The sequence below is a fragment of the Octopus bimaculoides genome, chromosome 1, assembly GCF_046866305.1.
Source record: "Octopus bimaculoides isolate indiv1 chromosome 1, ASM4686630v1, whole genome shotgun sequence".
Taxonomy (NCBI): domain Eukaryota; kingdom Metazoa; phylum Mollusca; class Cephalopoda; order Octopoda; family Octopodidae; genus Octopus; species Octopus bimaculoides.
In genome coordinates, this window is record NC_142928.1 from 75,314,003 (window position 1) to 75,335,684 (window position 21,682).

At 36.9% G+C, this 21,682-nt stretch overlaps 1 long non-coding RNA gene across 2 annotated transcripts in view; it reads right to left on the minus strand.

The window, feature by feature from the left end:
* Positions 1 to 12,927: 12,927 nt before the first annotated feature.
* Positions 12,928 to 21,682, minus strand: part of LOC149137589 (uncharacterized) — a 14,679-nt gene continuing 5,924 nt past the window's right edge. The window contains exons 3-4 of one of the 2 annotated variants that reach the window (XR_016238751.1): positions 19,856 to 19,949; positions 12,928 to 13,151 (exon numbers count right to left, since the gene is read on the minus strand). This is a non-coding gene — a long non-coding RNA (uncharacterized LOC149137589). The remainder of the gene's footprint in view (positions 13,152 to 19,855; positions 19,950 to 21,682) is intronic. The other variant, XR_016238743.1, reaches the window with a different exon arrangement.

The following is a 21,682-nucleotide window of genomic DNA, read 5'->3' on the forward strand; positions in this document are numbered from 1 at the left end:
GTCTCCGTATTCTTTCTGTTGAAGAGCGTAGCTCGAAACGTCAAAGACTTTCCGTATTCCCGAGCGTCATACTAATATATACTTTTGTTATTTACACCACCTGTCCTCGTCTGTTGTTATTTTTTGTATATTCTCCCACATATATATATATATATATATATATATATATATATATATATATATATATATATAATTTATTTAAAGGACACAGTATATGTCTTTCAGTGCTACTAATAGTTTCATATGTTGAGAAATATCTCAAACATATCATCAGGCACAAACCATATATCATACCGAACTAAAAAAAAATTGAATAAGAGAAGAAACGCGAAAAACCGAGAAGACAGCATATAGAAAACGGTGAAGGTTAAAAAAAAGACATGTATTGCGCCTCACCAGATAGAGTACGTTTTTTTGTTGAATTTTCTATCACGGAACAGTGCATGATATATATATCTACTACATATGTAGAAAATTCTGTCTGTGGGTGTGTTTGTTTGCGGGGTTGTTAGCTAACCTCTCCCACATCGTTGTATCGATTTTGATGAAACTTGGCACGTGAGTAGAACTTATGTCTGGAAACCCCATGGCATACTCAGATTGCTGAAAAAGTCGATAGTAGGGCCCCTGGAAGGAATCCCTATATAAAACTAATATATCTTATTTTAACAGCAAAGGGAAATAACCTATTCATTTTCCTATATTATTTGGTATAAATCAAATTGACTATGCTTATTTCTTAGTATTTGAACTATTAGAGTTATTTTCGCAATTTATCCAGTACAAACGTTAAACAAGTAAATAGTATTTTCTTAAACAATAGATCCACTTATTTCGGTTAGTGACTTATTCACAAATATACCATGAATGACGATGCCTTTCATGTCACTTCAGCCAATTGACAAGCGCTTCAGGAAGAACTCTTTTGCTTTTAGACAAATGCACTGTCAACACAAAGGTCACAGCCTGTTTACATGTAGGAACACCTTCTTAAAATCTATCTGTACATCTTGAAAATGGCCAGCGTGTATATTTCACAGAAGACAATGCTCGAAACGTAGTTCTGAATCTATGAGAGACCACTTTGACAGCTTTCTTCAAATTATGCTCGAACACTGTTGTATGTAGAGTTCCCCGTGTACCATGACCTAGGCACACAATAGATGGAACAGACGCAAGCAAGGAACACGCATTCAGGGCTGGGAAGAAGATGCTGTCTTCAGAAGTGGGGCAATAGGGCGGGTGTACAGTGTGCACCCTAATCAGCAGGAGTGCTTCTTTCTGCATCTACTACTACACACTGTCAGAGGTCCTACATCATTCACAGACTTTCGAAGACACAATGGGGAGCCTGTACAATCTATAGAGAAGCCTGCGCCAAACATGGACTACTTAAGGACGATGCCCACTGGGACCAGACACTGGAGGAGGCAGCTGGGATCTATTTCAAAACGGGGGCACCAGTTTTCATTTATGTTTTATGTAGTGTTTTTGGTACCGAAAGACTTTCAAACTTCGTATACTTATCTATCTTGTGTTATAGAACAGAAAGCAATTTTTGTATTCGAATTTATTTCATGTAAAAAATTGTCTTATTTCAATAATTTCTACTAATCACTGACGTCTATTCAGTTGAAAACAGTTAGCGCTGTAACGGTGTATATTGTATTAATCCCCTAACCCTAACCCTAACCCTAACTAGACTGTTAACCCTAACCCTAACCCTAACCCTAAAACTAACCCTAACTCTAGAATCCGAACTCTAAAATTGTTACACACATAGATACGCACAGCGTAATTTATTATATAAACAATATATGCGTATAAATTACGATTAAACCGGATGAAATATGTCACAGGGAATAACATTTTTATGACCGCCCAGCAGTAACTCTATTCAGCTGAATAGACGTCAGTGATTGGTTGAAATTACAGAAATACGACAACTTTAACATGAAATAACTTGCGATGTACGTTTTTTTGTTAAGAAGACTAAGAGTAAAAGATGTTTTATATGACACATTCTACCAGTGTCCCAAGTTTCAAAGTGTTTCGTTAGTGTTTCGTTAAGAAAATACTGGTGCCCCCGTTTTGAAATAGATCCGGCAGCTGTTAGTACAGCACTAAGTCAACTGCGCCAGCTATTTCCTATCATGTTGATGATATGTGGCTTGCGTGAACCTCAGAAACTTTAGGTGATCCACAAAACCAGTATAGCAGAAGACATCTAGAAAGGATTCAAAGGTAAGCCTCAGCGGAAATTTCCACATTCAATAACGCTATTTACAATGCGGCATTACTTGACCTGGACACTCGAGTGCAAGCTATGGCAGGTCAAAGCAATTCCACATTTGGTTATTACATAACTGAATTCACAATTTGCGTATTCATAATTTATTGGGAATTTCTAAAAACAAGATCCTGTTTAAGACAGTTCGGTATTCTCTGTAAATGGACAAAATCCGTTTTAAGGACCACATACTTTGTATTGTTGTTATTGGATTAGTAAAACAGTTATGAGAACGGAACCAAGGGATAAGCCCTGCTATTCCGGGAATCACCGGGCACGTCAGCTAGTATATATATATATATATATATATATATATATATATATATATACACACACACATAAACACATACAATCATACTTATATGTACGCACACACACATATATACTCATACGCATACATATGTACATATACATATTTGTATATCATGTATATACGTATATCATACATATATCATCTATATATACTCGCATATATACATACATACATACATAAATTTATATACATGCATAGATACATATATATATATATATAGATAAATACACACACACTCACACATACACATATGTAAGAGAAAAACGAGAAACTTGATCGCCATACCTTTTCAAGCAACGTTAAAAATAAAGTAAAACATTCAATTCTGTGTCTTTTGACCAGAATGTAGCAGTACTTCCTCTTCTCAATGTGTATATTTTATCATATGAAAATCTATATTGGGGTGAACGTATTGCTGGGTTAAATCATATTTAACTTAGTTCGTAATCCACTTTCAATTTTGAGCTAAAACATCTTTCTTCTGACGCCACTAATAATTTTAAGACAAGCAGTAATGTCACATTATATTATTAATCATTTAATATAAATACAAATTTTCTTAAGTTATGTCAATAAAACTCGTAACACTATAGTCCAGAAAAATCTGTTGAGCGTATAGTCATTTGCAATAATTATTAATGACTTGTATAATAAAATGGTTTCCAATAACAAAGTAAATACTAATGTATCGGATTTGATAAGTGCTTTAATTATTGGTATGACATTAATGGCCCTGCCTCTGTTTCTTTTAGATTAGATTATTAAGATGGTGGCACCGAAACAACTTGTATCTTCTCTAATAATAGTCATTAAGCACACACACACACACACACACACACTGAGCCTATCTGTCTGTCTTTTTGTCCCTCCGTCACACATTCGTACACACTATACATACATAAAGGTATGTATGTATGTATGTATTTATCTAGCGATCTATACATACATACATACATACATACACGCACTCATGCAGCACGTATACCACTCCCCCCACACAAGCCCATAATGGAAGCTGATGTCGCTAAAGATTCTCACAGTATTACCTACACAGCGAGGCGCCACCAACATCCTTCCAACCATGCAAATCGAGAAATACAGATTGAGATTTCTATGTGATGTCGCTGATGTTTCAATACCATTATCAACAGCGCCATATGACTCGACTTGACCAATAGTAGCCCAATCTCCAGTAACAAATCTTGAACTTCCTCTATGTCTGCATTCGGTTGCCTAAACCAACGAGATAAGATCGTTTGGTGAGGCTACGAAACTTCATGTTGGATTGGGACGTATCAAACTGATATTAAGTAATCATATTAACAACAACAACAGTAACAATAATAATGATTTCCTTTATTTGCCACCAGCACGGAGGATGAGGGGAACAATACAAAGACAGACACAAAGCGTTGGGGTTTACATATAATGAAATGAATAAATAAATAACAAAAGAAAAAGTAAGTATACACAGTATACAATGAAAAGGAAGGGAAATATACATAATATACAAAAGTAAAAAAAAAATGTTGGTGGGGAATGATAGTGATGTAATCCTCCTGATACAGGATGACCTCTAAGGGTAATTGAGAAACCCCACCGTCCAAGATCTCCCTGAACACCCAGGGCAAGTGCTCTCTCCTATTCCCTTAGAGAGGTACCATCCACTCTTGCCATTTTCGCAATTTTCACCCACCTTTCAGTAAACTCACTCGAGGACAGCATTCCCCTCTCGACCCTCAATTTCGTTTTTAAGTGTTACTTAAGAATGTCCATGAGACCTCTACCTCAGGGGAATGTATCTGTCCTCATGCCTTTCACCTTCGTCCACCAGACAACGGCTTTCGCTAGTCACTAAGCAAAGGAAAACTGCCTTGCTTGCCAGATTAAAGGAGGGCAGCGGGACAGTCATTACTATGGACTCGGCCGATAGACAGATCCGTATTTATGCAATACCTAATGAACCAAGGGGACAGTGAAGCGCTTAAGCTCTCAAAATGCACCGCAAATTTCATTTAGTATCTCTTCAATGGGAAACATGTCACATGTAATCAGCATGTGTCCAAAAATATCTCCGACGTACTATCTTCTACTACGACATGGTGTTGTGGCTAAACAATAAACAGTATTATCCTCTGAAAGGGTTGTCTTGGGATAAATATAAACAATATCTCTGTTATTGAATACATATCATCAACACAAGGAATATTGGGAGAATATTTTCCTCAGATCATTTTTCCAGGAGGAAACATAACAGGACTGATATAGGTATTCGGGAGAAGGGAAAGAAAAATCATGTATGACTACATAGGTTAGCTGCCCGGCAGATGTGAACATGTCTTTCAATATTAGTCAGAAGGAGAATATTTATGGACAGCTGTTTCTAAACCTCTATCTTGATATTAAATTCACTTTTGCATCTATAATCATTAGTGCAATTAACAATGTAAGTAAATGTAAATGTCTAAAAAACAATCTGGAAAAGAATGGTTTTTCGGGTTTGGAAAGAGACCGGTTAACACGAACTTTACAATCTGTAAGTGGAAAAGCAAAAATTTGCAAAACTTTCTAAAGTTAGATAATTGCAGGAGTGGCTGTGTGGTAAGTAGCTTTCTTACCAACCACATGGTTCCGGGTTCAGTCCCACTGAGTGGCACCTTGGGCAAGTGTCTTCTACTATAGCTTCGGGCCGACCAAAGCCTTGTGAGTGGATATGGTAGACGGAAACTGAAAGAAGCTCGTCGTATATATGTATATGTATATATATATACGTGTGTGTGTGTGATTGTGTGTCTGTGTTTGTCCCCCCAACATCGCTTGACAACCGATGCTGGTGCGCTTACGTCCCCGTAACTTAGCGGTTAGGCAAAAGAGACTGATAGAATAAGTACTAAGCTTACAAAGCATAAGTGCTGGGGCCGATTTGCTTGACTAAAACGGCGGTGCTCCAGCATGGCCGCAGTCAAATGACTGAAACAAGTAAAAGAGTAAAAAAGTAATTAACGCTACTGTTATCCAAATTCCAGAGCTTTTTTCCCTTTGTTAGAAACCAGCTCTCATTCAAGGAAAAAAATTAATAGAAGTAGTCATGCAACATAAGTAACTATTTCTGTTTTTGCTTTATCGGAATTTGTCGATTGTCTCTGTGTTTGCATCATTTTGATGCGTGTTCTCAGGCCCTTTTTTGAATAATTTGATGATAGGAACCCCAGTCCTGTCAAACCATATATTCTAATCGTCAGAAAGAATCAGCCAAGCCATAGACGGTAATGTGGTGAGTCACTTTATTCTAGCATGCCGTAGAATATCTACTTAGACAGAAACTAAGGTCACTAGTAGCTGCCGGATTCTGGAGCAGATTGCAAGTCTTCCCCTCTCCCTGCTGCCTATGTTTATCTGAAAGAAAGACCATCAAATTGAGCCAATACAGCTTAGGACAAGTATCGTCATAGGTGTTGCTATCAGAGCGCAAAGAGCCGGAATAGATATTGCAATATATCTGATCCGATATTCTCACTGTTCCGCCAGTCTGCAGCTCTAGATTGATGCAGTTTATCGACTTCGAATGGATGAAACACGTAAGATTGACTTGAGCAGTATTTGAACTCAGAGCATAAAGAATCGGAACAAATACTGCAAGGCATTCTATCCTGTGACTTAACGACTCCTACAGTTCGCTGCGTTTTTATACATGTGAATCATCATCATCGTTTAACGTCCGCTTTCCATGCTAGCATGGGTTGGACGATTTGACTGAGGACTGGTGAAACCGGATGGCAACACCAGGCTCCAGTCTGATTTGGCAGAGTTTCTACAGCTGGATGCCCTTCCTAACGCCAACCACTCAGAGAGTGTAGTGGGTGCTTTTACGTGTCACCCGCACGGGAATGTATATACAAAGTTTTCTGTATATGTACGTGTGTCTATACAAGTGAGTTTGGTTTTTAATAATATCTATAACCCTTACGCTGTTACTTTGTAGAAGTTCTCTATTTGTATCAAACCACGTCTTCTCTATGTATTATCTATATCTGCTTAAAGCGATTGCTTCGGAAAGCTGTTACTATTTCCTTAGTTGCATTTTCCATCTAAGCTTTCAACTCACTTAACTTCCAGTTTATTATGTCGAAACAGTTGTTTAGTGTATTTATATTTCCTATATCTGGAATCGAACTTACTTTTTAATACTACTCATTTAGCTCTTCTGTAGCAATGTTTTCTAATTTCTCCTTGTTAGGTATACTCTATCTGAAGAAAATATAGGAATGTTACAGCTGGAATGTTTTTGGCCACATGTCTCATGGGATTAGGTTTAGCATGAGACTAAGCACATGCAACATTCAGCTGGCAGAATAAAAAGACTTTCACCACAAAGACTATTGAGAGTAATACAGTAATCCCTCTCCATATCGCGGTTCACCTATCGCGGTTCACCTATCGCGGTTCACCTATCGCGGTTTATTATTTAAACTTATGTCGATTCCTCCGTGGTATTGTTTTGCATTTATAATAAAATAAATATATACAAATTATAAAACTAACAAAAATATATACAGTACAGTACTGTTTCTACTTCGCGGATTTTCACCTATCGCGGGGCGTTTTTGGAACGTAACACCCCCACGATAGTCGAGAGATTACTGTATCTATAATTCTCATGACATAGATGACACATACCACCTTAGTGGTTAGAGGTAGTGAGTTCGATTCGCGGACCGGGTTGTATGTTGTGTTCTTGAGCAAGAAACTTTATTTCACGTTGCTCCAGTTCACTCAGCTGTAGAAATCAGTTGCGACTCACTGGTGCCAAGCTGTATTGGCCTTTGCCTTTCCCTTGGATAACATCGGTAGCGTGAAGAAGGGAAGAGGCTGGTACGCATGGGCGACTGCTGGTTTTCTATAAACAACCTTGCTGGACTTGTGCTTCGGAGGGTAACTTTCTAGGTGCAATCCCATGGTCTTTCATGACTGAAGAGGGTAGTTACCTTTTACTACCTATGTAGTATATCATTTTTAGAACCACCATACAATATCATATCAGTATGTCAAACATTAGAGACGGTCAAAATATATTTGAGAAAACAATAAAGTTATACGGTTCTGAAGACACATAACCACTTTGCTTAAACTCTCTCCACGTGTCTTAGAAGAAGACAAAGGAAAAAATTCCATGGAACTTTAGCTCACAGACAGATCACAAGAGAGAAAATAAAATAACAGGTTTGACATAATTCTTGATGACAGAACTGAAAATGGCGTTTTAATAATAGGTGTAGCAATGCCAAATTACAGCAAAGTTGTAGAAAAGAGCGTCGAACAGCTAGGGAATTAACTAATTTACGAAATGTATCAATCATTTCATTTGTAATTGGAATGTGATAATCACTCCTTGTTAAAACCAATGTTTCATTACAAACTACGTTACATTGTGATTTTGGTTGCGCCAAATTTAATTGGACGAGTTAATTGAGTTTTAAACACCAACGTATGAGCGATTAACGTTACTTTAGCATTTAAGAAGAAGAGCCACTAAAAAAAAATCCAGCTTGAAAAATTGAAAACGCGTAAATAAGTGGATCGTCACATTGTGTGTGTATGCTCATATGTATAGACACGAAAATATATAGACAATTTTGTATACACATCCACGTGTATATATATTTGTGTACTCGTATATACACATATGTATGTATACACGTAATAACATTCGTACATACACGTCTAGTAACCAGTAAAAGCCCATTATTTCCAGGGTGCTTTACACACACACACTCATACACACACACCACACACCACATCAGATACACAGACACTCACACAAACATACACATATACACCACACACACACACGCACACACGTACTTATGTATTCCATTTTAATATTTTTGTGAAAGTGTTAGTGTACATGTGTGTGTATAAGTGCGTGTGTGTGTGTGTGTGTGCGTGTGTGTGTGTGTGTGTATGTGTGTGTGTATGTATGTGTGTGCATGCGCGCACATAAACTTCTCAAGTCACATTTCTTTTAACAACGCATTCCGTTAAGCACTTGAAGAAGATGACCACCGAGCACACCAACAGATGCTATTAGTCGCTCACGAACATTGAGCCGTCTTCTCTAATCTAAATACTTGCTTTGACAGAGTTACCATTTAGGCAGAATTAAGACTTCATAATACTGATTTCAATTTTGGCACAAGGCCAGCAATTTTGGAGGAGTATGTAAGTTGATTATATCAATCTCAGTGCTCAACGCACCCATTTTATCGGCTCCAAGAGGATGAAAGGCAAAGTCGACCTCAGTGGCATTTGAACTCAGAACGTGAAGACGGACGAAATGTCGTTAAGCATTTCACCCGGGGTGGTAACGATTTGTGCCAGCTCGCTGCCTTAAGACTTTATAATATTCTTTTCTACTCTAAGCACAAGGCCCGACATTTATGGGGTGTGGGGACAGTCGATTAGATCTACCCCATTACGCAACTAGTACTTAATTTATTGACCCTGAAAGGATGAAAGGCAGAGTCGACCTCGGCGGAAGACTTGATAATATAGCGTTATTTTTGTCACCCAAACTAGTTGCACTCGACGACTAGTGAAACAGAAAATGTATTCCATTCGAAGTTTTCTACAGGATAAAATCTTTCTATTAATCCATAGTCTGTAATTTTCTACATTACTACAAATATCTATTTTCGACATTGGTAACCTTGATGTGATGATTACTTTACTGACACTTGTATATTTAACTTGATTTTATATTAACTATTTAGACGCAAGCTTCGTTATTAACTGTTATATAATTTGCTTGCGTTCGTACTAACTGGGCAGTTGAAAAGGAGTTGTAATCAGCTACCAATGAGCGATTAGCGTTCTTTTACTTTGCCTGGCTACATAACCAGAGGAACTATTGCTTCATTTTGCAGTTGTCCCTTAAGCATTATCATGAATATAGCTGGATTTTCACATCATATATGCATAGAAAAGGTGTGTGCACGCACACCTCGGCGGAATTTGAATTCCGAATGTAGAGATGGGCGAAATACTGCTAAGAATTTTTCCCGGCGTGTTTACGATTCTGCCTGCTCGCCACTAATAGTTTTGCTTCCGCTGGTGATATTGGTGAAGACGATGATGACTAGCGCTTGCAAGGTTAGCGTCTTTGCTCCACAATAGGACTTGAACGTCTAACTTCGCTATTATTTTGTCTAAGAACAATTCCGTATTTACACACCCGTACCAGCTGTTTATAACTTCATGGCCAAGAAGGATAAACTGTCATTGACTAAATCAGACACAATCGTTGTTTACAATATACCAGAATAACAGAATAACAAAACAGCACATTTTCGAACGATAGCTTGATACAAACAAGTCAAAACGTTGCTGGTTTACACGTTGCTGATAACGACGACGATGATGTTGCTGATGATGATAATAATGATAATGGTGGTGGTTAGGTGGTAAGATGGTACTGACGGTCACAAACAGCGATGATTATGAGAGTTGTTACTTTAATCAGGAAGACTTATTTATAAGTTAAGTGCTGCCAAGGGACATTACCGTAAACGGTTTATAAATTCATGCTTCATTAACTGCAGTATTCCTGTTCAATCATTCTTTCGTTCGTCAATGATAAATTCTTTTTCAATAGGAAGAAAACAAATACAATACGGGGAGGATATATAGTTGATAGGATCTATTCCGGTGTTGCCAGCCCATGCACTGGTACTGTGATGTGGCAGGGTGTGTTATGTGTGTGAACGCATATGTATATATATATATATATATATATATATATATATATATATGTATGTATGTCTCTGTGTCTATGTTTTCGTATATATATATATATATATATATATATATATATATATATATATATATATATGTATATATACGCACCCACACACACACAGACATACACACACATATGCACATGTATATTTATATGCACAAACATATATGCATATTGTATGTGTGTGTATGTTTATGTATGAATATATACATACGCACATACATACGTACATACATATATCTATATATATATGTGTGTGTGTGTATGTATGCATATATATATATATGTGTGTATATATATGGATAAAGGTATATACATATATATATATATATATATATATATATATATATATATGTATACATATATATATATATATATATATATATATATATATATATATATATATATATATATATATATATATATATATCTGTATACATATATATACATACTTCTCCGTCGTCGGTTTCAATGACGAAGTTTTAGTTGTTCAATCAACCGAGTTACCTGCCTATTGAACTATTGAATTAGATTGGGAAACGGGAAAATTGATCAAGAACTATCAGCAGATATGCATTAGTTGACGTCAAAGATAACGGTTCCTTAAAACCAATACTTGTACGGTCAAAAGGGCACAAAGATATGATGAGATGATGTGGTTCTGGATGACAGTATTTTGGCGTTAACATTTGACAAAGATGTTGCTCCCTAAAATGACTCATTAAAAATCGTTCACCGAATACGGAAGATTTCCCACTCGAATAAAATACATCAACATTGCAATGCAAGAGTTCGCAGAATACTTTTTTTTGTGTTCTAAGAGGTTACTCTACAAATTCTTGCTGCAACAAATATTTCTGGTAGTGCATCATAGAACCAGTATTAAAATCTTCAGAACGATGTAAGATTTCGAAACAGCTCTTTTCTGGCTTTCAATTGCACTTTTGATTTTTAAGGCAATCATATCAGCTAATAATGTTAAGAGTACACGTCTGTATAGAGTGCTCAGCCATTTGCACACGTTAATTTCACAAGGAAGCTGTTCCGTTGATTGGATCAACTGGAACCCTCGTCGTCGTAACCGACGGAGTTAATTTGCTTGGATAAATGTTTCTTAAGTTTAATTTTGGTAGGAGTGATCAAGGAATACCTATTGAAAGTGTGATAACTCCCTTAAATGGAAGAATTTTGTGTTTGGACTCACTAGAATATCTTAATGGATTACTGTTATTGTGAGAATTACCGTTCTACTAATTTTGTTGACCACCCTTACTTATAATGTCAAAATGCGTTTGATAAATAAACTTTATTCACAGATTGATACTACCATGGTGGATCTCCGTCATTTGGCGCCGGGAATCCAGTTGCTCTATAGACACGTGCACCCGTAACATAATTTTCAGACAGAGTCAAGTTCACGCAGTGTGTGACAAGGCGGTGCTTTTTTAATTATCGGTACAATTAACCTGACAGGCTTCTATACCGTTTCCGTCCACTCTGTTTGATTCACAAGGTATGAATCGTCACGGAGCTATAGAAAATAGTAATGGGATTAAACTCGGAACCTTGTGGTTGCGAACCGAACTTCTTAACCGTTCGGTCACACTATTATAAAGTAATACTGAAGGGATATTGGTTCGATTGCAATCCCAAAATCACGACCTACAGATTTCATCCCGTCATCTATGTATTTAAACTTGTTCCCACATTTTCTGAAAATATAAAGCTTATTAATAAATTGATGGCTATTAAAATAATAGTTTCAAGTATAGACAGAGGGCCACGCATTTTCATGGCAAGAGTATATATCATTGTGATCAATTCCGGGATTTCAGTGATTTAAAAAAACAAATATCGAACGTGGAAGAGAAAGGTGGAAGACAAAGCCGTTTTTGGTAGGATTTGAATTTAGTAGTTAAAAAAGGCGTAGCAATAATGCATATCATTTTGTATGACACTCTGCTACTTCTACTATCAACCAGACTTTGGAGTAATGATATGATAAAAACAATACATTTCATATTTTATCTTTCTGCTCAGAGGAAGAATGTTTTCACTCTGAAGTTGAAAAACTTAGCGAACGCATGACTCAGCTGAAACACTGTTTTCAAAATCATCATCATCATCATCATCATCATTATCATGAGCGTCGTTGTCATCGTCGTCGTCGTCGTTGTTCTCTCGTCCATATCATCAGCATTAGGTAAGGACTCCAACACGTAGTTGTTTTCTCGACAATGATGGACATGCCTCATTTCCTGTGCCTTCACTAGCCTCTTGCGCTCATCATCAGTCACAGCACCACTGTTCTCCCGGAAGTCTTCTACATGGTTTTAGAGGGGCACTCGGGTAACATTTTCCCATGGGTTGGTTCTCAGATGATGATTTGGCCGGCGGAAACGCTGGATGTCGAAGACAACACACAGAAATCTTCAACAATTTCTCTGACGGTCATCTTGGAGACGATGTGGAATTTTGCTGAATGCCACCCAGGGCACCTGAATAGCAAAAAAAAAAACGGGGTAAAAATCCAATTGCCTGATGTAAATTAACAAATTTATAATGAACTGTCTACGATATATCTCTTTATCTCTTTATAATCCTTTTATTACAGCCAAAACACAGGACTGTGTTACTGCGAAAACGGTGTGGTGCTGGTCTGGAGCTTTATTTTCTCTTCACATCATAGCACATAAAAATGAAACCAATCTTCTTTTTACTCTTCAAAATTCCATCTCGTCCATCACGTACATCTGACGAAAACAAAAGAAGAAAGGAAAAAAGACAGAAGAAAAGAAAGAAGTCAAACAAGAATAAGACAAGGTAAAACAAGAAAAGCAGGATGAATTGACATGTGAAAGTTTCATCTGCGATCTTTATTGACCTTGTGAAATCGATACAAAGAAGGCTATGTTAAAATCGTGACAAGATTAATTATCGGCTGTAATTAAGTAAATCGCACACGCATGCACCCACCCACAGATTTATACGCAATCTATCTATCTATCTATCTATCTATCTATCTATCTATCTATCTATTTGTATACGAACTCACAATTTTGTTTTATACTTTTCTGTTTTGGCTATAGTTTCTTCTTTCTGCATTGAAGCTAATCTTTCCACAGCGACTGGAGACTGTTTATCTTATTTGCTTTCTCAACAACAACTCCTCACAAATGCTTTTTGCTTTATTGTAAATATATCGGGTTTGATGATCTGAAATTCAGATTTGAAGGATCCTATATCACATTTCAACTCAGTTATTTCATTCCAATCGAGGATTCCATGTAGTCGCCCAATTATCAACAAAAGGCAAATAAATGGCTTATATTTCCTCTACTGTGTTTCACAAAATTCATAGCCAACGCATTTAAAACTCGTTGGTTTGAATATAGAACAACAGACCACAGCTTATTAGCCGCATTTCAACAAGCCGCAATCTAATTCGCAACAGGTATATAGAATGGGTGTGATTTAGGGAAAATGTTTTTAATTCAAATTGTGCCTAATAAATAAAGTTTTATAAAATATTTTATTGGCGTAAACAAGGAAACAGACAAAAATAAGTTTAAAAATACAAATAGGCGCATGTGTAGCTGTGTGATTGGGAAGCTTCCCAACCATTCGGTCTTGAGTTTAGTCCCACAATGCGGCACCTTGGGCAAGTGCCTTCTACTATAGCTCCGAGCTGACCAAGGCCTTGTGGGTAGATTTGGTAGATAGAAGCTGAACGAAACTATCGTATACACGTGCGCGCGTGCACACACACAGATATATGTATGTATGTATATATATATATATATATATATATATATATATATATATATATATATATATATATATATATATATATATATATATATACATGATAACTTTCTTTTATTAGCCACAGAGGGCTGCACACAGAGGGGACAAATACAACTGTAGAGCTTTTCTTTAAAAATAAAGAAAAAAAAAAGGTAAAATAAAAATGTAAAAATCCGATCAAAAGGGATCGGTAGCGGGGAAAAAAAGGGGGGTATCGTATATCACAGAAAATGTCAATTGTGTAAAATGGGGTAACATTAGGTTTATCCATGGAGAGAAAAGCCTACGGAAAAGACCATGGTAACCTCAGCAGGGAATAGACACATGAGAGCAAAGTGCTCTCTCTCTCTCTCTCTCTCTCTCTCTCTCTCTCTCTCTCTCTCTCTTTTTTTAAAATTTTTTTCTCAATTTATAGGATCGTGCTCAAAGAGGTATCGTCACTCGCACGCACCATCTTTGCTACATTCACCCACCTTTTAATGAAACTTTCACGAGACAAAAACTGTCTCTCTATTCTCACCTTCCTTTTCAAGTGATACTTGAAAAAGTTGATGAGCGATTGGCCAGAGAGGTAAGTTTTCGTCTCTAATTATTTCGCTCGGGTCCATCATACATGATAGAAGTAAATAGACACCCCATTAAACATCATTTTATGCTTATTTAAACTTGAAAAGGTTTATATTTTTTTTATCAATTGACATTGTTATGTTCACGTTCTATATGTGATTGTTTAATCATGCCACACACAAAAGAAGCCTTAGAACTGTTCGAATTTCAAAGAAACCGTTTTGTGGGTCAATCTGAAGGTTAACTTAGCATAAAATCGCAGAAAACCTTGGGATATCGCTTTCTACAGTTAATTAAGCGATTTGCACAATTAACCAGAGAGGAGTAGTCAACATCACTTCGCCCAGGTCGACTAGGACCTTCTGATAGGTTTCTTCGCTTTGTTAAGAGAAGTGTGGAGGATAATCCTCGTTGCATGGTCTCTGTCATAGCAGAACGAATTGTCAGGTATCTCCACAAACTTGGCTACTATGGCAGAGCAGCAAGAAGGAAGCCATTTTTCTGCAGTCCTAACATGCATAAGTAAAGGTTAAGCAAGGGTCAGCTTCCAGAACCTGTCGCCAAACATGGGCGTTTCGAACACAAGGTGATACTCTGCTATTGGTGGAATTATTGCATGAGCGGAGATAAATCACATCGAGTTCGTTCTGGACGGTCAAACCATCGACGTTAATCTGTACTCCGAACAGCTGGAAGAAATGTCATTGTGCTGCAAAAATACCCGGCGTTGGTAACAGAAAGTAGCGAGTTCTTCAACAAGACAACACAAGATCTCACGCCACTCGAACGATCCGCAATGAACTCCAGGAACTTGAGGGACTCGAATTGATGCCAAACCAAGCATGTATTCGGAACCTAACTCACTCAGATTATTATTTGTTACCAAAATATTGCAAAATTTTTGACTCAACGTAATAAAATAACTCCGTGGATAACGAAATTCTAAATGCTCTATGTCTAATAAAAAAAATCAAGATGGCAACGGTTAGGGCGCATTTGATTATGCCATGCTTGATCAGACTTCACTTGAGGTTAAAGAGTAAGACGCATCAAAGTAAAGTATGAAACCCACTACTCTGCCCGTTCTATAAATTGCAGTAATGTGAGCAGATTAAGAGAAAAAGCAATAGATTTCTAAGCTTAAGAAGCCTACTAGCAATACACATTCTTTTAGCCATTAAATAGGAGATTGTCTACAAACTGCTTGTATGGAAACCGAACATTATGAGGATGCATTATAATTTTACGCAGTCAATCTAGGATTTACAACTTCAACATCCAAACAAATAATATCTTAATCAATGTAGATGAATTTATTTAGATTTCGTTTCTTTTATCAGACTTATAATTTATTGACTGCTCCCTATTTTTGTATTCCTAAATCTATTTTAAAAAATCATTGAATTGGGAGAGACTCCAAGAGAGGAAAAAAAAGACAAATTTGTTACCTACATTTAATTTTTTTTTATCTGTTTGAGAATTATTTAAAGTAGTTTTAGATGAGAAATTAAATAGAATCGAAATTGGTTTCCACTCACTGCAAAACACAGCAAAGTGGTGCATAAAGTGCCAGTCACTTCCTTTCAGTAAAACGCAAGATCTCAGATTTTATTGTGATGTTCGTACCCCTTTGTAACACCATTAGAAAAATAATTGTGAAATGATTTCATCAGAAATCCCAAAACTGGATTTACTTCAAACTCACGTATTCATAACTGATAATATTACATGTGACTAGAAGCAAGTCCAACGTAAATTGAGAGAAAAGAGCTGTATAGTATTTGGTGAAATTGAAGAGAATGTAAATTCAACTTTAGCACGATTTGAACGGGAGACTAAATGGAATTAATATATATTACAAGGAATTTAATTCAATTCTCAAGTGTCTCGGTCATCATTTCAGTTATTTTTATGGATAAAATAAAAATAATTATACAAACAATTGAAATATAAAAAAAAGAAAAAAGAAAGAAACTGAATCAATGAAGGAAACATTCGATCAGTGGCATCATGTTGGCAACGAACCATGAAAGTTTCTAAAATGTTATAAATTCATTAGTAATAAAAATAGATTGGAAATTAGAATTATTGATCTATGACAATTCTTCAACACTTAATGAAATAAATGTCGATCGAAGATTTCTGTCTTCTTTTTATTTAATATTCCTTCGAACTTCAGACGAGAAGCTCAGAAGTTAAGACTAAAGTCTATATTTATACGCATGATAAGCTGCTTTATCAATTGCCGCAACACAAGTTCGATTCTTGTCGATTACGATTTCCAATCGCAGTTAAAAACATGGAAAGAAAAGGCTCCACTATTTTAAAAACAATGTGACTGTAAAGAAACATATTAGATATACTTCTTGTTCTATTTTATAGGAGATTAATACTATTTGCTTTCAATGGATCTAGATACGCACGTTTATAAACATAATAGTGACATAAAAAAAACCCCCACCAATAATTGTACGCTCCAATGCGAACTTGTAATTCGTGGTATTCTAACTGTAGATTTTAAATCAATTAGTAGTTAATTGGTAATGTATTCATATACTTTGCTGAATTAAATTCAGTGTATCATTCGTTATGTAAGACATTAGATGTAAGAAATAATAAATCTTTTATAAACGCAGTAGGTTATGTATATAGCACGAATTGGATCAATGTTGTAGCAATTGTACATCTGTATGCTTTCCTTCGAAGGATGCTTTGTATGGTGAATACCATTCTCTGGTATAAGAGAGATGCAGGATTTGGTTCTTGTCAGCCGGGTCCTTGTAAGATTCTGCGGTCAACCATTGTTTACGAATATAAAGGTGAACGTTATTTGTACAAAGATGTTGGAAAATAGTATAATCGGTATAAGAGTAAAGGCTTCCTTTGTCCATGAATGACCATGAGATTGCGCCTAGAAAGTTACCCTCCGAAGCACAAGCCCGGGCAAAGTTGTTTATGGAAGACTAGCAGTCACCCATGCATACCAGCCTCCTCTCTCCACACCCCCCACGATGTTATCCAAGGGAAAGGCAAAGGCCGATACAGCTTGGCACCAGTGATGTCGCAACTGATTCCTACAGCTGAGTGAACTGGGGCAACGTGAGATAAAGTGTCTTGCTCAAGAATACAACACGCAACCCAGTCTGGGAATCGAAGTCACCGTCCCATGATTGTGAGCCCGACGTTCTAACCATTGAGCCATGCGCCTTCACAGGTGGTAACTATATGTCACTTTAAAATCTGCGTTCAATTCAGGTCGAGGTTAACTTTTACAGTATCTTCTCCACGGTCGATAAAATAAGGATCAGAAGAGTACTAAGTTCAGTACGTCTGATAATTTTTACTTTTTTCTTGAGACCGAGGATTCATAAAGCCTGTTACTAGATTTCCACGGGGTATAAGCTCTGAACGTGAAACCGGTCCGTTACAAGGCTCACGGCCAGCAATATTGAGGGGAAGAGGGCCCACTGACTACGTCTACCCGAGTACTTGACACGTACTTTATTTTCTCTTCCCCGAGGGGATTAAAGGTGAAGTTGACCTTAGTAAGATTTGAATTACGAACGTAAAGAGTCAGAAGAAATACCAAGTGCTTTGTGATGCCTGCTAACATCTCTGTGCCTGTCCACCGCCTTAATATCTGATAGCCTCCTCAATTTATGTGGCATTTTGCCTGGGTTAGAAATCAATATTATTTATATCAAGAAAAAAGCGGCGAGCTGACAATTGCTAGCGTGTCGAGCAAAATGCTTATCAGCATTTCTTCTGGTTTTACGTTCTGAATTCAATTTCCGCCGAGGTAGTCTTTCATCATTCGGGGCCGATAAAATAAGCACCATTTGAGCTCTGGAGTCGATGTCCTGCCCGGAGTTACTGGTGTTGCACTAAAATTTGAAATTATCATTTATATAAAGAGAAAGGCGGCGAGATGGCAGAATTGTTAGCCTTTCGGACAAAACGCTTAGCGGCATTTCTTCCGGCTTTACGTTCTGAGATTGAATTCCGTCGAGGTTGATAAAATAAGTACCAGCTAAGCACTGGGGTCAATGAAATTGATTTACTCTTACCGCCAAAATTTCAGGCATTATGCCCTATATATTCGATCCTCTCCACTGCGCATTCCATTCCCTTCTTCAACAGCACTTAGTATCATGAGTATTCACTCGGATCCCGAACGATAATATAACTTATACTCTTTTTTATAGTTGTTTACACATACATAGATATCTCCTTATGAAATTCGCTAGAAAAGCATGTCGTTTTAATGAGGCTGATAGTGAGTAAAAATGGTAAACTAGCCAACCGACAAAATACACAACCTTGAAAATAAGGACCAGACTGAAATAAGTATTGAGATTAGTATGAATCGATCAAACAAACCCAAAAGTGATGCCTCCGAATGACCAATGGCAGTATAAATAACAAAAGGAAGAATATATAATAATAAGTGTATATATAAATACACTCATATATGCATGCATACACTATGTGTATGTGCGTGTGTGTATGAGTGTAACTATATATATATATATATATATATATATATATATATATATATACATATATATATATACATATATATATGTATATATATATATATATATATATATATATATATATATATATATATATATATATATACAGGAGTTGGACAAAATAATGGAAACACCTGGCATCATATCATCATTATTTTGAAATATTTATAAAACTGTCAAAAGCTTGTTTATTTTTATGTTTTTTTGTTTTGATTATTATTAGTGTTGCTTAATACGTTTTGCTAAAATTGCTGTTTCTTTCCAGATATCATCAGGAAAGGTAATTAAAATGCATTAAAGTGATAGATCTATTGGAATTTCAAAAAGGTCAAATTGTCGGTGCTCGTTTGGCTTGCGCTAGTGTAACGAAAACAACCGAAGTGTTTGGTGGATCAAGAAGTACCGTCTCGAAAGTAATGACAGCTTTTGAGAAAGAGGGAAAAACCTCCTCGTCGAAACAAAACACCGGAACAAAACCAAAACTTTCAGATAGGGACCGTCGGACTCTAATGCGAATTGTTAGAAAGGATCACAAAAGTTCAACTCACAAAATTACTGCAGAGCTTAACGACCACCTCGAGAACCTAGTTTCCACAAAAACTGTTCGCTGTGAGCTGCACAAAGTCGAATTTTACGGGAGGGCTGCAATGAGAAAACCACTACTTTCAAGAACAAACGTTGCAAAGTGTTTAGAATGGAGTAAACACCTACAGAATTGATCCCTAGAGCAGTGGAAGAATGTTATTTTCTCGGACGAGTCATCCTTTACCTTATTTCCGACTACAGGCTGAGTATACATGTGAAGACAGCCAAAAGCAGCATTTGACCCAGACTACTTTCTTCCAACTGTTAAACATGGAGGAGGATCTGTGATGATCTGGAGGGCTATATCTTGGAAATCCGCCGGCCCAATGATTTCTCTTCATGGCGGAATTAATAGTCAAGACTATTTAAGTATTTTATCTGATCAAATTCATCCTATGGTTGCGGAACTGTTTCCGGAGAGAAACGCAATCTTTCAGGATGATAATGCACAAATTCCCACAGCTAAAGTTGTTACTGAATGGCACAAGGAACATTCTAGTGAAGTTGAACATCTTATCTGGCCACCAGTCTTCAGATCTCAATATTATCGAAAATTTATGGTGCATTTTAGAAAAACAAGTAAGGAGTCGATATCCTCCACCATCATCATTACAAGAACTGGAGACTGTTTTAGCTGAAGAATGGACAAAAATTCCTTTGGAAACAATTCAAACTTTGTACGAGTTCATTCTCGTAGAATTCAACCTGTAATTACTGCCAAAAGTAGTCTTATCCCATATTAAAATAAATTTGTTTGAAATTTTAAGGTGTTTCCATTATTTTGTCCAACCCCTGTATATATGGTAGAGGCACATAGCCTAGTGGTTAGAGCAGCGGACCCGTGGTCGAGGGATCGCAGGCTCGAATCTCAGACCGGGTGATGCGTGTGTTTATGAGCGAAAACACCCAAGTTCCACGGCGGCTCCAGCAGAAGGTAATAGCGAACTTCTGTTGACTCTTTCGCCACAACTTTCTCTCACTCTTTCCTCCTCCTGCATCTAGCGGCTCACTTGTGACGGATCGGTGGGGAACCTATATGCCAATGAAACCGGGAAACCAGCCTTTATAAGCCAGGGATGACTCGTGAAGGAACAAGCAACATTATATATATATGTATGTACTTGTATTTTTGAAAAAGGAAAAGAATGACTTCACAAATGGAACCAGCAGAAGATCACTTTCACAAGCCCTTCATAAAACACGGCTTAAACACCTCACCACCTCTCAACTCCACCCTCAATCAATTATCTTGTTTTTACCATTCACTCTTTTCTTTCAGCACTTGTTCATTAACATTCTTTCTCTCTCACACTCATTAACAAAACCCCACACACCACCCCAGACACACCCAAATCTTTTATATATAGAATCACACAGCACAATACAACCTGAGGTAAGTTTCACAATCTCCACTGACGAATGCGAGAAATTTCTCCAGAAAAGTTAAGGAATCTTTAAAAAATCTCGCCACCGAAGTTGACAATGAACTTACTAGATCATAAAACCAAACTGTAAAATTATATTATTAGAAAATTAAATTGATTAGAACATCCAGTGAAGTAATTCTTTTCTTTTTTCAAATTTAACTAGCTGTACCAAAGATTTCACACATTTTCCACACACATATACTCTTTACTCTTTCCTCTTTTACTTGTTTCAGTCATTTGACTGCGGGCATGCTGGAGCACCGCCTTTAGTCGAGCAAATCGACCCCAGGACTTATTCTTTGTAAGCCTAGTACTTATTCTATCGGTTTCTTTTGCCAAACCGCTAAGTTACGGGGGCGTAAA